This window comes from Sodiomyces alkalinus (genome assembly GCF_003711515.1).
Source record: "Sodiomyces alkalinus F11 unplaced genomic scaffold SODALscaffold_15, whole genome shotgun sequence".
Taxonomy (NCBI): Eukaryota; Fungi; Ascomycota; class Sordariomycetes; order Glomerellales; family Plectosphaerellaceae; genus Sodiomyces; species Sodiomyces alkalinus.
In genome coordinates, this window is record NW_021167093.1 from 562,709 (window position 1) to 580,913 (window position 18,205).

Sequence of the window (18,205 nt, forward strand, 5' to 3'; positions counted from 1 at the left end):
TAATAGGTATAGTCCTTAAAAGGATACTCGCTAACTATATTGCTGTTATAGCGGAGGAGGAGTATCGGCTCCTCCTAGAAAGGTAAATAGGTAACCGATTAAGGCGAAGTACTAAGATAGCGGTATAAAGAGTCATAGAAGCCGTAAAGGCGAGCTAGGCGTATACCGGCACCGCTTTAATACTCTAACTAGATATTAAGGGTACTTTTAATACTATTCCCTATACTTAACTCCTCGGAGTACTTAAGAGGAAAGGGTTACCCCCTTAGCTTACTATACTAGTAAGCAGTTTTCTCTAAGACCGTATAGCCTAACTACTACTTAATAGCGAGATAGCCCCCCCGCGGTACCTCCGGGGAGGCGTCCTATAAGGCTTATTAATATCCTTTATTCTTTTTATTCTTTATATCTTTACCCTTTGTAAGGAGCTAAAGGAGACCCCTAAAATCATAGTAATAGGCTTTATAGATAATACGAATATTATCGCTTTTAGGAGAACCGAGGTATAAATGCAACGCTACTTTATTACCGCGTAGCGAACCTGCTTAAACTAGGAAGTATACCTATATCCCTTTTACGAAATCGCGTTAACCTTTACCCACGCTAGTCCCCTTTAGCACTATGTTAGTACCGGTAATAAAGACGATAAGGCTCCTAGGGGTCTAGCTAAATAGAAAACTCGACTTCCGATAATACGCTAAGGAGGTAAAGAGTCGCGTAGCTACCTAAGTATATACCCTCCTAAGGCTTAGTATAGTAGTATAGAGGTATAGCTTTACGGATATAAGGAGGCTATATCTTATAATAATTAGACCGGTAATAGCCTACTATATTTAGCCGTTAATAAGATTAGAGTAGACCCTTAATATAGCCCCGTAGTCTTACTTATCGCTGTATAAAACTAGTACCTTAGACTTATAGTAGGAGCCTATAAGGCTATACCTATTAGGGTCCTCGAAAAGGAGACCTTTATCCCCCACCTTAATCTATACCTCTTAAGCCTTAGTGCCCGGAAGGTCCTCCGGATCTAGGAAAAGGGTACCGAGGATAAAATACTAACCAGGGTATTCGCCGCAGCAAGAGCCCTCGCGGTACCGAATTAATACTATAAGATACACGCGGCTCTTTTATAGACTGCCTAACTAACCGCCTTAATAGTCTAGGCGGGGGGCCTTACCTCTAAGGAAGGCCCTAATAAAGGTGTAGGGCCGAGCCTAGATGGAACTATAGAGGCCTTATACCTATACTATAGCGGTACCGAGCCGTCAGTTAATATAACACTCCCTTTAGAAATATAGAGAGTTCCTTAAGCTATACAGCTCTAATATACAGGATACGGCGGTTTTTCTTTTTTCTTATTTTTTTAATTTAATATGTGTATATAGCCCTAAAGCTATAGCATAAGTCTATTAAGGAGACTAAGCCCATCACGAGTATCTAGTTATTTATATAACCTATATATAAAAGTAAAGAATATATAAAGCAGAATTATTAGTCCGGGACTTATCCTTAAGTAGTGGTATGCGCTCCCCGGAGTTCCCTAGGCTCTAGGGTTCGATCGTAGGTAGTGTATATATATATACGCTTGATTACGCGTAATAGGGTATATACTAGAGGCAGTATAGTTCCACTTATTAGCGCGTAAGCTAATAAATATCTCCCCGAATATACGGGGACCCCTATAACATGTAGGAGCTCCGGGTAGGTCGCGCGCGAATTAAAAAATTCGCGCACGATTAAGGGGAGTGGGATTCGAACCCACGGCCTTACGCGGCCACTAGGCGTGTCTACCACCTACGCTATTCCCCCTGGATACGGCGTTATAAACGTGTGAATATATCCTTCTTATAACTTATATAGGGGGACCTACGTTTTACGCGCAAATGCCCTAAACCACTTAAAACCTATATTAATCGATAGCTCTTTTTAAGCTCTATACGCCTATCTATAGCCCTGTATCGCGTAGGCGCTAATTTAGGCGTATTATAAGTGCGAAAATGCCTAGAAATGGGCCTACTCCCCCGCGTGCGGGGGAAAAGTCTAATATAGCCCGTACGCCCACGCTGACAAAGCAACAGGCCTAGCCGCGCAGAGCCGCACCCCTAACCTCCACCCAACCATAACGCTATAAATAATAACCCACTAGCTATAACGCTAGCTATAATAACGCCCCTAACGCCCCTAACGCCCTTAACGCCCCTAACGCCCCCCCCCTAAGGCCCCTATAACTATAGAGGGACTAGGGAAGGTGGATAAAGGTAATACCTCTAATATAGAGAATTTAACCCTCGCTACGCCCCTGAATTTAAAAGGGCACCTTAGCCCCTTTACGCCTACTCCTAGACGCTTTTCTAGGACCCGAATCGAATCCCCCTCGGACTCAGAAGCCGAAGGCGCTTTCGAAACGCCCTCTAGGGCCCCCCCTGCCTCTAGAGGCCCCCCTGCTAAAAGACCGAGCCTCTTAGGCTCTAAATAGGCTAAAAGGGCCCCCGGAATAGCTAAAGCCCCTAGAAAAACCTCGGCCGAGCCCTAGAAGTCGAGTAGATCGGCTAGTAAGGCATAGGCTAAGGAACTACTCTAACAGGCTCTTTAGCTGCTTTAATAGGCCTATATCCTTAACCCTGCCCCCTAGATTAAGGCCCTATCCGTAGGGCTTATATCTGCTATTAATAAAGTTCTAGAAGCCACTTAGCCTCCTATACTCGAATAGAAGGTCGACGAATTAGCCTAGGCAGTTCGTAGGCTTACAGAATAGCCTAAGCCCCTTTATAGCGAAGCTATAAAGAGGAAAAAAGGCTCTATAGCACCCTAGGCCCCTATTTTAGGGGCTTTAGTACCCTTAGCCCCTACCCCGATATCTATACCCCTAGCACCCCTCCTAGTAGACCCTAAAAAGGTTCCTAAGGTTGTTTTATAGCCTATAGCAGGGGCAGCGATTCCTAGGGAAAACTTCGACCCCCTCGCGCTTCGAAATAAGCTTAATAAGGCCCTATAATTCCCTGTAGTTACGGCTATTAACCGGTCGACTAACGGGAACCTTATCTTAACCCCGGGGCCGAAATACAGCGTTTCATAGCTCCTAGACTCGTAGAATTAGTGGTTTAAAGAGCTAAACCTCCCCGTTTGACCCCCCTAGCCTATAGGCGACTGGTTTAAGCTTATTATTAAATAGGTGCCTTCTAGAGCCTTTAGGGCTAGGGGTAGCGATACCCCTTTTAGCTAACCCTTCCGAGCCGCCGTAAGAGGCCCTAAACAGAAGCCTATAATAGGGCCTAGGTTTATAGGACCTAGCCACCGAAATCGGTACCTTCAACCCTATTAGGGTAGTAGGGAAGCCTCGGTGGCTAGGGGCTCTAAACGCGTTTTACGGTATAGCGGTTATTTCTATACCCTCCACTAAAGAATAGAAGTACTGCCTGAAATAGGGGCTCTATATAGCCAGCTAGCGGCTAAAGGTCTATAAATATAGGCCTATAATCCCTAGAACCTAGTGCTCTAAATGCTGGAAATTCGGGTATACCCGAGGGACCTGTAAAAGCCTAGTTTCCTGCCCTGTCTATGCCGTTAAAGGCTATAGGGAAGAATACCACTACTATAACGAGTGTGAAGAATACGGAGACTACGAGTATAAGACCTATAAGTGCTATAACTACGAGGGAGATTACCCCCCCTTTAGCAGGGACAACGAGGTCTTTCGAGCCATAAAACCCTAAAATTCTATAAATAAAGAGCCTTTTAGTTCGAAAGATATCCGGTTTATTTATTATAACGTCGATAAATAGGCCCCGATATAAGAGGCTATCCTAGAATAGGCTTTAGAGGCTTCGGCTAATATAGTCTTCATTTAGTAACTAGCCTGCGTCTCGATACTAGAAGGGTGGTTTATTCGGAACCACCCTGTGTTCTACACCGTCACGCCTATATCCTAAAAAACTTAGTTCTTCCCTAGTAAGCCTAGGGTCCTTACTTATATAAGAAAGGGCTTTAGTATCCAATTTTCATAACGCGATAACCTTCTAGACGGTATAGACGCGTAGATTATAGAGGTTTATTATCTATAGACCTTTTATATTCTACACGTCTATAATTAAATAGAATAGGACCCCGAAACGATAGGCCGAGGGCGGCCCCTTAGCCCTACCCCTTCTACCTCTTCCACGTCTTCTTTTTCTTCTTCTTTCCCCTCTTTTTTAGGCCCTAGAAACCGGCCCTGGACCGAGGATCGAGTGCTATAGGGCCTATAAGTCCTTAAGCCTACTCTTAGTATAGGGGACTTTAATAGAAACCACTAGTAGTGGAACGGAGCTGCTACTAACTAGGCTTCTACTAAGGCCTAGGCCCTAGTAGACTGTTTAGATAGCCTCGGAGCTACCTGTTTAGTGGATTCTAAAGAAGTTAACCTAAACTGGGGGACCTTTTTTAGGTCTAATCTTCGTTAAGAGTCGGTTATAGACCTAGCCTTTTATATGCCCGACTTTAATCGTCTCCGCTTCGATAAGTGGGAATATATTAAAAACACTACCTCTTTACACCGCGCTATCCTCCTTTCGGCTACTATCTTAGGTTCTAAAGGTCCTATAAATAGGTCTCTCCCGCCGGCTTATAACTATAAGCTAGCTGATTAGGACCTGTTTTCTAGTACCCTAAAGAGCCTAGAACCTAGCCTTAACCGGAACCTCTAACAGGCTATTAACGCCTCGGACTAGGACTCTTTAGGTCGATACCTCTTAGACACTATTACCCTAGCGCTTTAGGCTATAGTGCCTAAGTTAAAAGGTAGTAGAGCGTTCGAAGCCCTTGTAGACTAAAGAGCTAAAAGCCCTACGAAAATCAGCTAGTAGGGCTTTTAGGGTATTTAGAAAGACGTCTTAAAAGGGCACTTCGGCTACCTAGATAGCGTCTTTAGAAAGCTCCTGGAAAGAAGCTCGGAACGTTTACTATAGGGCGGTAAAAATAGTAAAGAATAACCACTAGGAGGCCTTCCTAGCCCACACCGAAGGCCCTAAAATCTTTAAGGCCTATAACTATACGAAAAGCGGTCTTAACGCGAAAATCCCACCGACTTAAACGCCTACGAAGCAGAAGGCCTACGCCTTCGAAGATAAATATAACGCCCTACTTCACACCCTTTTTCTAGTACTATCCTTTTCCTCCTCTTCTTCTTCTTTTTCTTCTTCCGCCACCAACGCCCCTAAAGCCCCTATATTTATAGGCCCTTTAGGGGGCCTAGGCCCCTCCTACCCTTCGAACGGCCCCTAGAGCCTGACTAGATCACGTAGTAAGGGCCTTAGAAGACTGTGGGAGTGGCCTAGCCTTTAGGCTGCCGAACTATAGCGCGCTATATTCGGCGCCGCTAAGGGGAAAGCCCTAGGGCCTAATAGGATTAGTCTAAACCCGATCTAGTAGGCCTATAAGGTTATCCCCGGGTCCTTTTTATAAGCCTATTTAGCCCTGCTTTTGGCAGGCTACCACCCTACCTACTAGAAAAAAGCCCTAGGGGTCGTCTTACCGAAGCCAGGGAAGAAGGACTATTCTAATCCTAAGTCTTATAGGATTATAGCCCTTCTAAACTGCTTAGGTAAAGTCCTCGAGAGGGTTATAGCTACTAGGCTTAGCTTTATAGCTAATACCCGCGACGACCTTCTACACCCTAGTTAAATAGGGGGTAGAAGATAACGCTCTGCTATCGATACGGCCTTTCTCCTCCTCCACTTTATCGAAAAACAGCGTCAATCACACTAGAATCCGGTGATTTCTACGCTATTTTTAGATATTAAGGGAGCCTTCGATTACGTCGCCCGTCCTTAGCTACTCAGGACCCTTTAAGAACTATACTTTCCCCCGAACCTAGTTAAATATATAGCCTCTTTCACAGAAAATAGGCGTATCCAACTAGCTTTCGAGGGGCAGGCCTAGTAGCCTACCCCCCTAACTATAGGGGTTCTATAAGGCTCCCCCGTTTCCCCTATCCTATTCCTAGTTTATATTAGGAAGGTTAGAGCGGGGCCGGATTTTCAGGGCCTTTAGCTATCCTATATCGACGATTTCCAGCTATCTACAGTATCTACATCGACTAGGAAAAACTATAAAACCCTAGAAAAAGCCGTAGCCTCCCTTTTCGACGTAGCAAAAGTTAACTAAGTCCTCTTTAACACTAAAAAAACAGAGCTTATTTACTTCCACCGAAGACACTTTAAAGAAGACACTCCAACTACTATAGGGGGGCACCTAGTTAAACCTACGCTAGGTGCTATTAGGTGGCTAGGGGTCTAGTTTAATCCTAAGCTATCCTTTAAACCCCACGTCGAAAAACGTTTAAATTCAGCTTCAGGGGCCCTAAACAGACTACACAGGCTAGCTAGCTCGTAAAGAGGTCTTTCTTTTAAGGCCCTAAGGCAGCTATATATAGCCTGTATTACCTCCCTAGCCGATTTTGGCTCGTAGCTCTGGTAGAACCCTAAATCACCGAAAAAACATCTTATAGATCGTCTAGAACGATTATAGTACAGGGCCCTAGTCAGGGCCTTAGATGCTTTTAAGGGGGCCCCGTTACGGCCTCTAGAACTCGAAGCAGTAGTCCCCCTAACGGCGGTTCGGTTAACTAGGTCTAATAGGCTTTATGCCTTTAGAACCTTAAACTTCCTACCGAACCACCCTACTAGACGCTAGCTCCTACTAAGCGAAAACCACGAAGGCCTAAACCAGCTATAGAACCTCCTACCTAGTACACAGCTATTTAGGCTAGGCCTAGAAATACCGGCTTTAATAGGTTAGTCTTAGGATATTAAGGGCCCTTCGACTAGGTAGGAGGCCCCCTAGGCTTCGGAACCCTTAGCGGCTCTAAGGCCCTTTTTCCCTAAAGACCGGCCTATTATAGCCACTAACCCTAGCCCTAGCCCCGATACCCTCGATTAGAAAATAGCCTACCTCGAAGCCCTCGCTGAAATATAATAAGGCCTAGGGGAATAGGCTGCTGTTTTCTATACCGACGGCTCCCTAGGCCACCCTACTAGGCCCCCTAAAGGACCCTCGCAGGCAATAGCCGCTATAATATAATAGACTAATACCGGAAGGCCCTGTAAAGCTATAGGCTGTAACCTAGGGGCCGCTGCCGAAGTCGCAGACGCTGAATTATATGCTATTCTCTAGGCCCTTTACGCTGCCCTAGAGCAGACGCCGAGGCCCCTAGAGTGCTATATTTTTAGTGATTTCTAGGCGGTTATTTAAAAGCTTTAGCGCACCTTATAGTGGGCTATAGAAGCTAAAGACCTTATTTCACGCCTTAAACTACTAGGTATATCGGTTTCTGTGTAGTAGTGCCCCTCGCACGTGGGGATAGAAGGAAATAAACTAGCGGATAAGATAGCTAAAGGGCCTTAAACCCCGAAAAAGCTACTAAATCCGTTAGTTTAGTTACCCTTAGCCACCTAAAATGCCGGATAAATAAAGCCCTTATTTAAGACTGGAAAACTCTATAGCATCACGAAGAGGAGGAGGAGAAAAGAGGTAAATCGGTTCGATTAGGCCGTCTATACTAGCGACTAGTCCGCGATAACCTCCGTTTCTCCCGAAAACCACTTCTAATATAAGGCCCTAGGTGGGTAAAATCGGCTTTTACGCAGTTAAAAACCGGCTTCGGATACCTGAAAACCCACTAAAAAAGGGCCTAAAACTGCGCTAACGACCGCTATTCCTGTCCCTGCTCCCCTATACAGGATATTGTATACCTTATTCTTTCCTGTCCTTTTTATAAAGAAGAACGAAGAGCCCTACGGGAAGCCCTAACAGGCCTACCGCTATCTCTGCCGCTATTATTTAGTACTAAGAAAGGAATACAGGCCTTATAGGCCTACCTTTTAGCTACTAAAATAGCCTTGGCAGAGTAGTACAGGGCGTAAACCACGATTCCTGCGGTCTAGTTATTTTGCTTTGGTTTGTTATCTATTAGGGTTTATTTAGGCAGATTATTATAGAGGATTTCCTTTATTTAGTACACTCTATTTTACTATACCTAGCTTCTAACAGCCTCTAGCCCTTAGGGCGATAGGCGCCGCGCCATAGCTTTAGGGCTATATACGCATAATAAAAAAAGAAAAAAAAAACGTGTGAATAATCAGGATATAAAGAAGTGAAGATAGTCTTTAAGCTAGGTATAGCCTCATAGAGCTATATAGTAGAGGTATCTAATATACCTCTGTAGCTTACTAACTTATCTATCTATAATAAAGGTAGCTATATAGATATATATAGTAATACCCTCCCCGTAAAAATACAATCGTCCTAATTATTACCGGTTCTTTAGGGGGATAGCGTAGGTAGTAGACACGCCTAGTGGCCGCGTAAGGCTATAGGTTCGAATCCCACTCCCCTTAATCGTGCGCGAATATTTTAATTCGCGCGCGACCTACCCGGAGCTCCTGCACGTTATAGGGGTCCCCGCACGTTCGGGGAGATATTTATTAGCTTACGCGCTGATAAGTGGAACCACACTGCCTCTAGTACGTACCCTTTTTAGGGGGGGAGGGTATATACCCTATTACGCGTAATTAAGCGTATATACACACACACTACCTATAATCGAACCCTAGAGTCTAGGGAACTCCGGGGAGCGCGCACCACTACTTAAGGATAAGTCCCGGACTAATAATTCTGCTTCGTATATTCTTTACTTTTATATATAGGTTATATAAATAACTTGATACTCGTTATAGGCTTAGTCTCCTTAATAGACTCGTGCTATAGCTTTAGGGCTATATACACGTATTAAATTAAAAAGAAATTATCGGTTCTTACATAAGTGTCTTAGTAAGCCAAAAGGAAACGATAAAAGGTCGCGAGTAACGAATAAATATTCTAAAGCTAAATCTTATATAGTCCTGCTATCGCTTATTAGAGTAAATATTAATATAATTCCGAGTTATTAAGCTAGTCTTCCTTATCGCTAAGGATAAAATATTACTACTATAACTACGACTAATACTACGGAGATTACGTCTATAACTAAGGTAGTGATTATAAAAGAGATTATGGTTGTTATAAAGACTGTAATAGTAGCTGTAATTACGGCTACGGCTGCGACGATTACGGCTATAATTACGCTGGTGTTACCGTCGGCGTTAGCTTATTCAGGTTATATCGTATTTTAGTAATACTTAGTATTATAATACCTAGTATGCCTTTACCCTAAGAACTCTTTATCTAAGGGCCTAAAGCTCCTTATTAGCACTATTATTTTTAGCGTCGATTAGTGCTTTAGTATTATTAAATTTCTGTGTATAATCTTACTAATAGTCGATAAAGTTTTATCGTATAGTTACTTTAAGGTTATTACGCTATCGCTATAGTTACCTAATCTCGTTTATTAACTTATCTTCTAATATCGATAAGTCTACTATATTAAGAGCCGGTTATACCGGCGTCTAATATATTATAGATATGGGTTACGCGTTTATACCCACTTACCCGGATATCCCCGTTTACGTATTCCTAATACCGATATTACTAATCGTCCTTTATCTTTTAAAGTATATATTTATAAAGTCGCTATTATCGCTAGGCGAAGTAAGCCTTTTACGTTACCTATTATTAAAGCCGTTATTATACTATTTAACTATTTATTAGACGATTCTATCTCGGTTAGGAATATTTAGCCAATTATTACCGACTTTTCCGCTATCTCTTAGCGCTAATACGATAATATAGTGCTTTACCGCCTTATATTCTAGAGTAATCTTAGCCTTTAGTCTATTAACTAAATCGGTAGGGTCGAAGAATATAGATCCGATTAGTTTAGTATTATTATTATTAATCTTACTCCGCTATTCTGACTAATCTATAGGAGCCTTCCTAGGCTATACGGTTCTTCTCGGGTGGCTATAGAGGGGAAAACCCGGGTAAAGCCCGGGGAAAACCTCTATACACTTCCTTACTTGGATAGGTGCCGCTACGGGGCCGATATAGCCCCGGTTCTTCCCTATTACGTATCTGGATCTTACCTTTAGGCTAGTAGCTAACGGGAAGTATTGTAGACTAGTGGTTAGGTAAGTTAGCCTAAGCTAATCTCCAGTAGTAGAGCAGGGGGCTAAGGGGGCGCTACCGCGCTACCGCTATACGGCGGCTACGGCTCTTTAGCCTTAGTCTCCCTACGTCCCTTAAGCATCGTGCCTTTTAGTCTTTCCGTTCGGTTAATAAAAAGAGTAAGGAGGTAAACGCCTCCTACCCCCCTTAGGTGGATTCCTGCTATATCCGGCGGTAGGTAGGGAAAAGGCCTTACCCTATTATAAGACTTAGATAGTTAATATCCCCTAAGGCCTTTATACCTTAAACCTCCCTTTTCCTCCTATAACGCTAGCGAGTTTATTATAGGTTTTCCTCCTAATCTATTCCCGTTTACGGTCCCGTAGGTTTATCGTTACGGTTTATACTAACTAGTGAACTCCTTTAGTTCTCTTATTATATTCCTATTATAATTTCACTATAAGTGTCTCGCGGTGGCGTCGCGGTGGCGTGGTAGTATAGGGTTAACTATATATTATAGTATTAATCTATATATATATAGAAGTAATTAGTTATAATACTTTAATATAAGTTTCTTCCTTTATAGCGTAGTAATACCTCCGCGATAGCGTGCTAATAGCCGTAGATATCTTCTCCTAGTAATAATGCTAATACTAATAATAATCATAACCGCTATAAGAAAGGTTTAATTAGGGTTATACCGTATATAAGCCCTAGTAGTATTAATACGGTATTATAGTGGCTGACTTAGGGTAGTTATATACGTTATAGTAAGCGCTTAGGTACTTACCTAGACGGTATAAAGGCTTGCTTTAATACTATAGGAATTAGTATAGCCTGTTTTTAATATACTAATAGCCGGCGTCTATATAAGAATATAAGTTATACCGGTGCCGTTATAGTGTTATAGGTATACCGTAGTAGCGTATTCTAATTATCTTACTAGGTCCCCTCCACTACTAAAAAGCAGTAGTAGCGTTTTATAGATCTTTATAAGGCGTACATAGCGGTAAAGGCCGCCGCTGGCGACGGTTTTACTGCTATAAGTATCCTCCTATAGTACCGTGGTAATCTCCTTACTAATAAGCTATAGGCTAAGGAGCGCCTAGGGATAGCGTCCTAGTCTTTTAGCCGGGCCCTACACCGGGCGTTACTTTCCGGTCGCGGCCGTGGTGGCACCGCGCCGGCGGAGTTATAGGAGTTAGTTAACCTGATACGGCGTTAGGAGAGTAAGATAGACCTAATTCTAGAGCACCTTATAAGTAGTCTCCTTGTAGCCCTATTACGGCCCTTAGCGGTAATAGTTCGCTAATTAGTCCTTTTAGGGCCTTAAGTATATTAAGAGTAGTATTAGCGCTACTAAGGGCGATAAGGACGATAAGAATTAGTATAATAAGAATTAGTAGCGCCCTATTAGTGCTAAGCTAATACCGCCGGGGTCCCGGCTTATAAGACCCTTACTAATACTTAACTAGTTTATTATACTATTCTATTCCCGATCTGGTCTTATATCGGTGCCGTCGCTATTTTCGTAGGCCTCTATAACTTTAAGGGTAAGGCGAAAGTCCTTAAGCCTTTTCCGTTATAGGAACCACCTTATAACTACCCCGGCCTTAGTATTATATTTTAGTGCGTCGTATAAATCTCCTTTAGTTATAAGTGGGCTCCTTACGGTACCGAAGAGGTTCCTACGGTCCTCCTCGGTTACCTTATAGTATTAGAGTACTACGTGCTCCGCTATTTCCGCCCCTCCGTCCCCGTAAGGGCACCGCGGTAATAAGAAGCCCGGTACCCTCGCTTTAGCTAGGAATACTTATAGGCCTAGTTTTTCTAATCTAATCTAGGTAAGTACGGAGCTCTATAGCTTAAGGAGCCCTCTATATTTCCGGAGGGAGTAATATATTAGGGGGCGGCTTAGTGCCGCTACGGTATAGGTATAGGGCCGCTATGCTTTTATCTAGGCTTTACCCTATTCCCTTATAAGGGCCTTCCGCGGGGGCGCGGTTCTGGCCTAGGTTATTAGGGCGGTAAGCTATACTATCTACGCGAGGGCGGTATAGGTCCTATAATACCGGTTCGGTGTTATTAGGGCTCTTACAGCGGTATATACTCCGGCTAATATCTTATCCTTAGTCCCTTCTCCCTATATCCGGAGGATCTTTCGGGCACTTAGGCTTAAGAGGTATAGGTTAAGGGGGGGGATAAAGGTCTTTTTTTTAAGGGCCCTAACTGGTATAGCCCTATAGGCTCCGGCTACTAGTCTAAGGCACCGGTTCTATATCGCTATAAGTGCCGCTACAGGGCCGTGCCAGGGGCTCGCCCTTATTTTATAAACGGCCGAGGCGTAGTAGGCTATTATTAGTCCTACGACTATAAGGTATAGTCTTTTTACGTCCGTGAAGCTATACCCCTACACTACTATATTAAGCCTTAAGAGGGCGTATATTTATATAGCTAGTCGGCTCTTTACCTTTTTAGCGTGTTATCGGAAGTCGAGTTTCTTATTAAGCTATACGCTTAGGAGCCTTATCGCCTCCGCTACTAGTACCGAAGTAGCGCTAAGGGGGAACGGGGTAAAGGAGGGTTAGCGTGACTTTATAAAGGGGATATAAACGTATTTAGCGGGTTCGAACTATAGTCCGCTCGCTATCTCTTAGTCTAGATAGGCACTTTACGCGGCGGTAAGGCGGTACCGTGTTTATACCTTTATCCTACCAAAAGCGATAATATTTATATTATCGGTAAATCCTACTATTATCGTTTTAGGTACCCTTTCTAGCTCCTTATAAAGGGTAGAGATATATAGGATAAAGAGGATAGGGGAGATTAGGGAGCCTTACAGTATACCCCCGCGGAGGTACCGCGGGGGGGCTATGTCGCTATCGAGTAATAGTTAGGCTATACGGTCTTAGAGAAAGCTACTAATTAGGGTAATAAGCTATTAGGAGAATCCTTTCCTTTCGAGTACCTTAAGGAGGCGGGAGTAAGGGATAGTATCGAAGGCGCCTTTAATATCTAGTTAGAGTATTAAAGCGGTACCGCTATAGGCCTAGCTCGCCCTTGAAGCCTTTATAACTCTTTATACTACCGTCTTTATACTCCGCCCGGTCCGGTTACCTATCTATCCTTTTAGGAAGAGCCGATATTCCTCTACTACGGCGGCGATATAATCGGCTAGTATCCCCTTAAAGACTTTACCTATTATACTAAGGAGTAATATCGGTTATTAGCCTTTTACTATCTCGTAGTCGGCCGTCGGCCGGCCTTTTTCTTAAGGACTACTATAATAGCGTGGCGGCACCTCTTCGGGTAATAACCCGCTTTAACGTATACTAAGAAGATAGCGCTTAGTCTTTAGTATAAGGGAGGTCTATATACTTTAAGGAGCCCTACTAGGAGCCTATCGGGTCCTAGTACCGCTTAGGGTTTAGTCTTCTTAAGGCGCCCCTATATATCCGCTACGGTGACGTCGCGGCGGATATCCTATTTAGGGGGAAATTCCGCGCTTAAGGGCCCAAGGGTAGTAGGGACGGGGGGTAGGAAGAACTTCCGGTTAAGGATTTCGGCTTTCTCCGCGTGTGTAGTAGTTAGGCTATCGTTATTATCTTAGCGTAGTGGCGGTACTAATAAGGGGTCCGGCAGTATATTCCATTTTATTCGAGCTTATTTCTATAGTTACTAGAGGAGGTTATCGTTCTTCTTAGTCTTATATAGTAGGTGCTATTAGTATAGCCGCTTTACTACCGTTATAGCTTTATCGCGGCGCCTCTGTACTTCCTAGAACTTATCCTATCGGTTCCGTGATTTCCTAGATATATATCTACAGTGGAGGCGCCTTACTTCCTAGGTAAGGGCGGTTAGCTCCGCGTTCTACTAAGGGGTAGGTAGGAGTCCGGGGGTGCCCCCGCGGCGACGCTATACGGTCGTATCGGCTATAGTCGTAAGGTCCCCGATTAGGTTATTTAGTGCTAAGTCGATATCTCCTAGTATTATAAGGGGGCCGGTCTACTATAGTTATATAGTTATAAGCCAGGGGACCTAGGAGGAGTTAAAGGTTTTCTAGACCTAGTAGAGCCCGCTTAGGTCCCGCGGTAATATCGTTACGGCGCCCACTATAGTATTTATCTCTATATAGATCTAGGCTATCTATAAGTAGTGGTCCAATCCGATAATAGTTTTATTAAGGCCGCCGAAATCGTAGCGGAGCCCCTGCGTCGCCTATATAAGGTTAATAGTGCTAGCACGCCGGCCCGGGCGGTACTACGTAGTGGTCCCGGGGGGGGGTTATTAGGTCTAGGTTCTACCGGGTCGTAAGGGTAAGCAGGGTATCGGCCCGGGGGTAGTAACGCGGTGGCTATAACTATAGGGGGTAGTATAGGTTAAAGTCCCCTATAAGGATATGGCGGCCCCGTGGTGGTACTAAGTCGAATATATCTTATAGGGGTATATTCTAGGGGATCCTAGCTAACTAGTAGTTCTCCGAGTAGATTAACTAGATTATAAGGGTATTATCTTTAGTCCTAAATATAACTGTATAGGTATTATAGTAGGCCTGCTATATCTATATATATAGCGAGTATCTTTTATATATATATAGGAGGGCGCGGCCTCCTCCTTATATTAGCCGGTATACCCCCCGGGAGGGGTAGGTAAGGCTTTTCGTGAAGGGGTTAAGGCCGGGTTCCTGGATTACTATTATATCGTACTCGGCGCGGCACCGAAGCGGGAGCTCCCGCCGCGCCTAACTCCTCCTTATATTCTATAAAAGGATATAGATTCTTATTAGTTAGTAGGGGGGGGGTTAAGGTAATATATCCGGTATAACCGGGGTCTAGACCTAGCTTTATAGCTTTTACTACGGTGCTTTACTAGCCCCACGGGGGACTATATAGGCACTTATCGGGCCCGGTATCGGAGAGCCCTCCTATCCTCTAGTCTTTTTTGGGGGGCGTGCCTAGCCTTTACGGAGGGGCTAGTCTTAGTCCTAGGCGATAATAATCAGGGGGAAGATCTATAGCTACCGCGGGTATACTATTTCGGTCTAGCGGGTAATATCGAAATCTCTAGCTTAGTACTTATACGCCTCGCGAGTCTTCTCGGTCTTTTTTCTTAGTAGTCGGTATAAGTCGTTAAATAATATGCCCTGTCCAGGCATATCTCTGGCCAGCCAGTACTATCGGACCTAGGGCTTCTAGGGTTCGGAATAGCGACCTTTAGGTACAGAAAATAGGGTGTAATAAAGATGTCTTCTCTAAGCTAAGGGGGCGCGCGCCCCCGGGACTTAAGTATTTACGGGGAAACCCCGTAGAATCCTTGGCTTCTACGTATAGGAACCCGGGGGATTCCCCGGTATTCACTAATTATACCCTAGAGAAGCTATAGTATACCCTAAAGGTACCTATAGTATACCCCGTGGGTGCTATAGTATAAGTTATAGTACGCCCGTAGCACGCCCGTGGTACGCCCTAGTATTCCCGGTAAAATCTAGGGCGTATTATATACCCCGGGTAAAGAAGTCCTATATCCCGCGGGCTTTCCCCGGTAACTATAATAGCCTTACTTAAGGCGTATCGCGGTTATACTAGTAAGCCGCGATATAGTTAGAGTTACTAAATTGAAAAGAAGAAGGAAAATATTCTTACGCGGCGGTGCCCTAATAGCGACCGCCGCTATTACTACCTACTACCTATTTAGGCGAAGAGATAATAGAGAAAGTAAATAAATACAAATACATACCGACGCCGCGGCGTTTCTTCCCACGGTATTCCTTAGTAAAACTAAGGCGAGTAAATAAGTAGATTAAAGGAAATAATTTTACCGTTTCCCTATTATATTTCACTATATTCCCTAATAGAGCCTTAGCGGCCTTAGTGTCTAGTATACCTAACCACGGAGTTATTCTAGTATAGTAATCTTATCGTTTTCGTTAGCGGACTATAGTATAGCTATTAGGATACCCTATTAATCTAACGGCAGGTTTAGCGCTAGTGCCGCTTCGTCTAAGGTAAGCTCCGCGGCGCGTGCCTCTAGTTCGGCTTAATCGCTAACGTAGGTCTTATCCAGGTTCACCGCTAAGCGGTCCGCCTCAACGGCCTATAGCGCGACGCAGTATTAAACGCTAGCGATAGCTCTATCCGGGTTAGCGGTTAATATATTTACTAGGGTATCACGGCGTGCGTTAATAAGCTAACTATTAGGGGTAAGGGGGGCGATAGCGATTATACGACCTATACGCTATATTATTAGCAGTAATAGTAGATCTATAGCGTTCCAGACGTTATTCTTAACGGCGCTATCCTTAAGCGTGGTAAGCACGAATTTAGTAGCTAGGACTGGTAAGGCGACCGCATAGCCTTATTAGCAGATAATAGTAACGGCTTAGTCGTCCTTAGCCTATAACTCTTCGGCGGGCTTAATACCTATAACGCGTAGGCGGCTAGCTATATTCTTAATAATATCACGTAATACCTTATTTATATTTATCGTACTAATTACCCGTTTAGCTAGGGGCTCTCCCGTAGTATCGGATAGTACGGCGCGCTTCTACACTAGCGTAAGCGTAGGCTCTTCTCCCGTGCGTATTATAGCTAGGAATTCTTCGACGGATAGTATAACCCTAGCTATTTCCTTACCCTTTTCCGTGGGGAGGCTATAGAGAAACTTACGAATAAGCTTATTAGTTATATTAGCTTACTTCGTATACTAGCCTATATTCTTCTTAAGATCCGCGTGCACTATAGTTCCTTGGGCTTCTATTATAACTATATTATAGACTACCTTAGAGAGATATATATAGTTCCGGATATACTATAGTATAAACCCTAGAACTATTAACATGGCTAACTTCTTTAGGGTCTTAACCTAGGAAGTATTAGCGGATAATAGATCGGCTATAGTATTCGCGATGTCTACTTTAGCCTTAAGATCCACGAACGCGGTTATTCGGCTAGAGCTAATACCGGGGGAGTCCGTGTTAGTAAAGCGGGTTAACTAAGGCGTTTTTATATATTTTCCCGTATAATTACGGGGGGCGTCGGTATCTTATACTATAATATAGTGCTTAAACGGGGTCTAGGGGCGGTTCTACGATATAAGCTTAGGGTTTTCCTTTAGTAAGAACTCGGGCTAAGGGACTTAGCTTATAATATTCTTTACTTCTTCCTTAGTGATAGTCTAGTAAAGCTTAGGGTATTCCTCGGGTATAAATACGGTTCGGTCGAGATTACGAGTTTCGGGGTAATTATATCCTAACCTTTCCGCGTACCTACAGAACTCGGCGATCTTAGCTTTATAGCTAGTCTTCTCAAGTACGAACCTAGTACCTAGCGCCGATAGTTTATTCTCTAGCCGTTCTTCGCCGCCGTAGAGTATAATAGCCCTAAAATAACCCTCTTTAGTAAACCCAGAGCCAAGCTTCTTAGGGTTTCTAAAGGCTTTATCGAATATCTCCCTATATTCCACGTCCTTGAAGGGTTAGTATAACGAAGGGATCTTAACTACGAAGTATATTCGCGATATAGGGAGCTTAGGTATATACCTATATATATAGAGAATAAAGGGGAAAATAATTAATAGAAGATAGGTATACGTTCTAAAGACGACGAAATTATAAGTAGGAGACTATAAGAATAATAGTGAATCCTTAAAGAACGATAGAGAACTATATTAGCGATATAAATAATCGCGCTAGTAGTGAGTAGGAAAAGAAGGGGAATAGAGGCTAACGCTATAGGAGCGATTATATTTTTCCTAACGCTGCGTAGAGCGCCGTAGTAACCGTGTTATTACGGCGGTTAATAAAAGGCATATATAGGTTATAGTTCTTCTTATTCTTACTATTCCCTAGCGTTCACGGTCGTTACCTAGGGCGGCGGTAACGTTTATCTTATATCGTGTCGCCGGCGTGCCTTATAACCCTTAGTCTTCTGGTTCCCCGCGTACCTCGTAGTTCTTTAGTGTCTCGCGGTTCTTTAACGCTCGCGGTTCTTTAATATCGCCTAGCTATAGCGCCCTTAGAACCTCTATCTTATTTAAGGCTATCCTTAGATTAACTAAGGTCTTTATCTATCCTTAAAGATATCGGTTAGTTCCTACGCCTTTATAGCTTCTTCCGGTATCTAAGGTACTCGTATAGGTCTTGCTATTCGCCGGCGGTATTCGAACTTTAGCTATATAACGGCTTTTATCC

At 43.6% G+C, this 18,205-nt stretch overlaps 1 pseudogene across 1 annotated transcript; it reads right to left on the bottom strand.

The window, feature by feature from the left end:
• Window positions 1-1,737: 1,737 nt before the first annotated feature.
• SODALDRAFT_t213 lies at window positions 1,738-1,809 on the bottom strand (annotated as a pseudogene). Its single transcript has one exon. The product of its transcript is annotated as a tRNA-OTHER (tRNA).
• Between the last annotated feature and the right edge of the window lie 16,396 nt (window positions 1,810-18,205).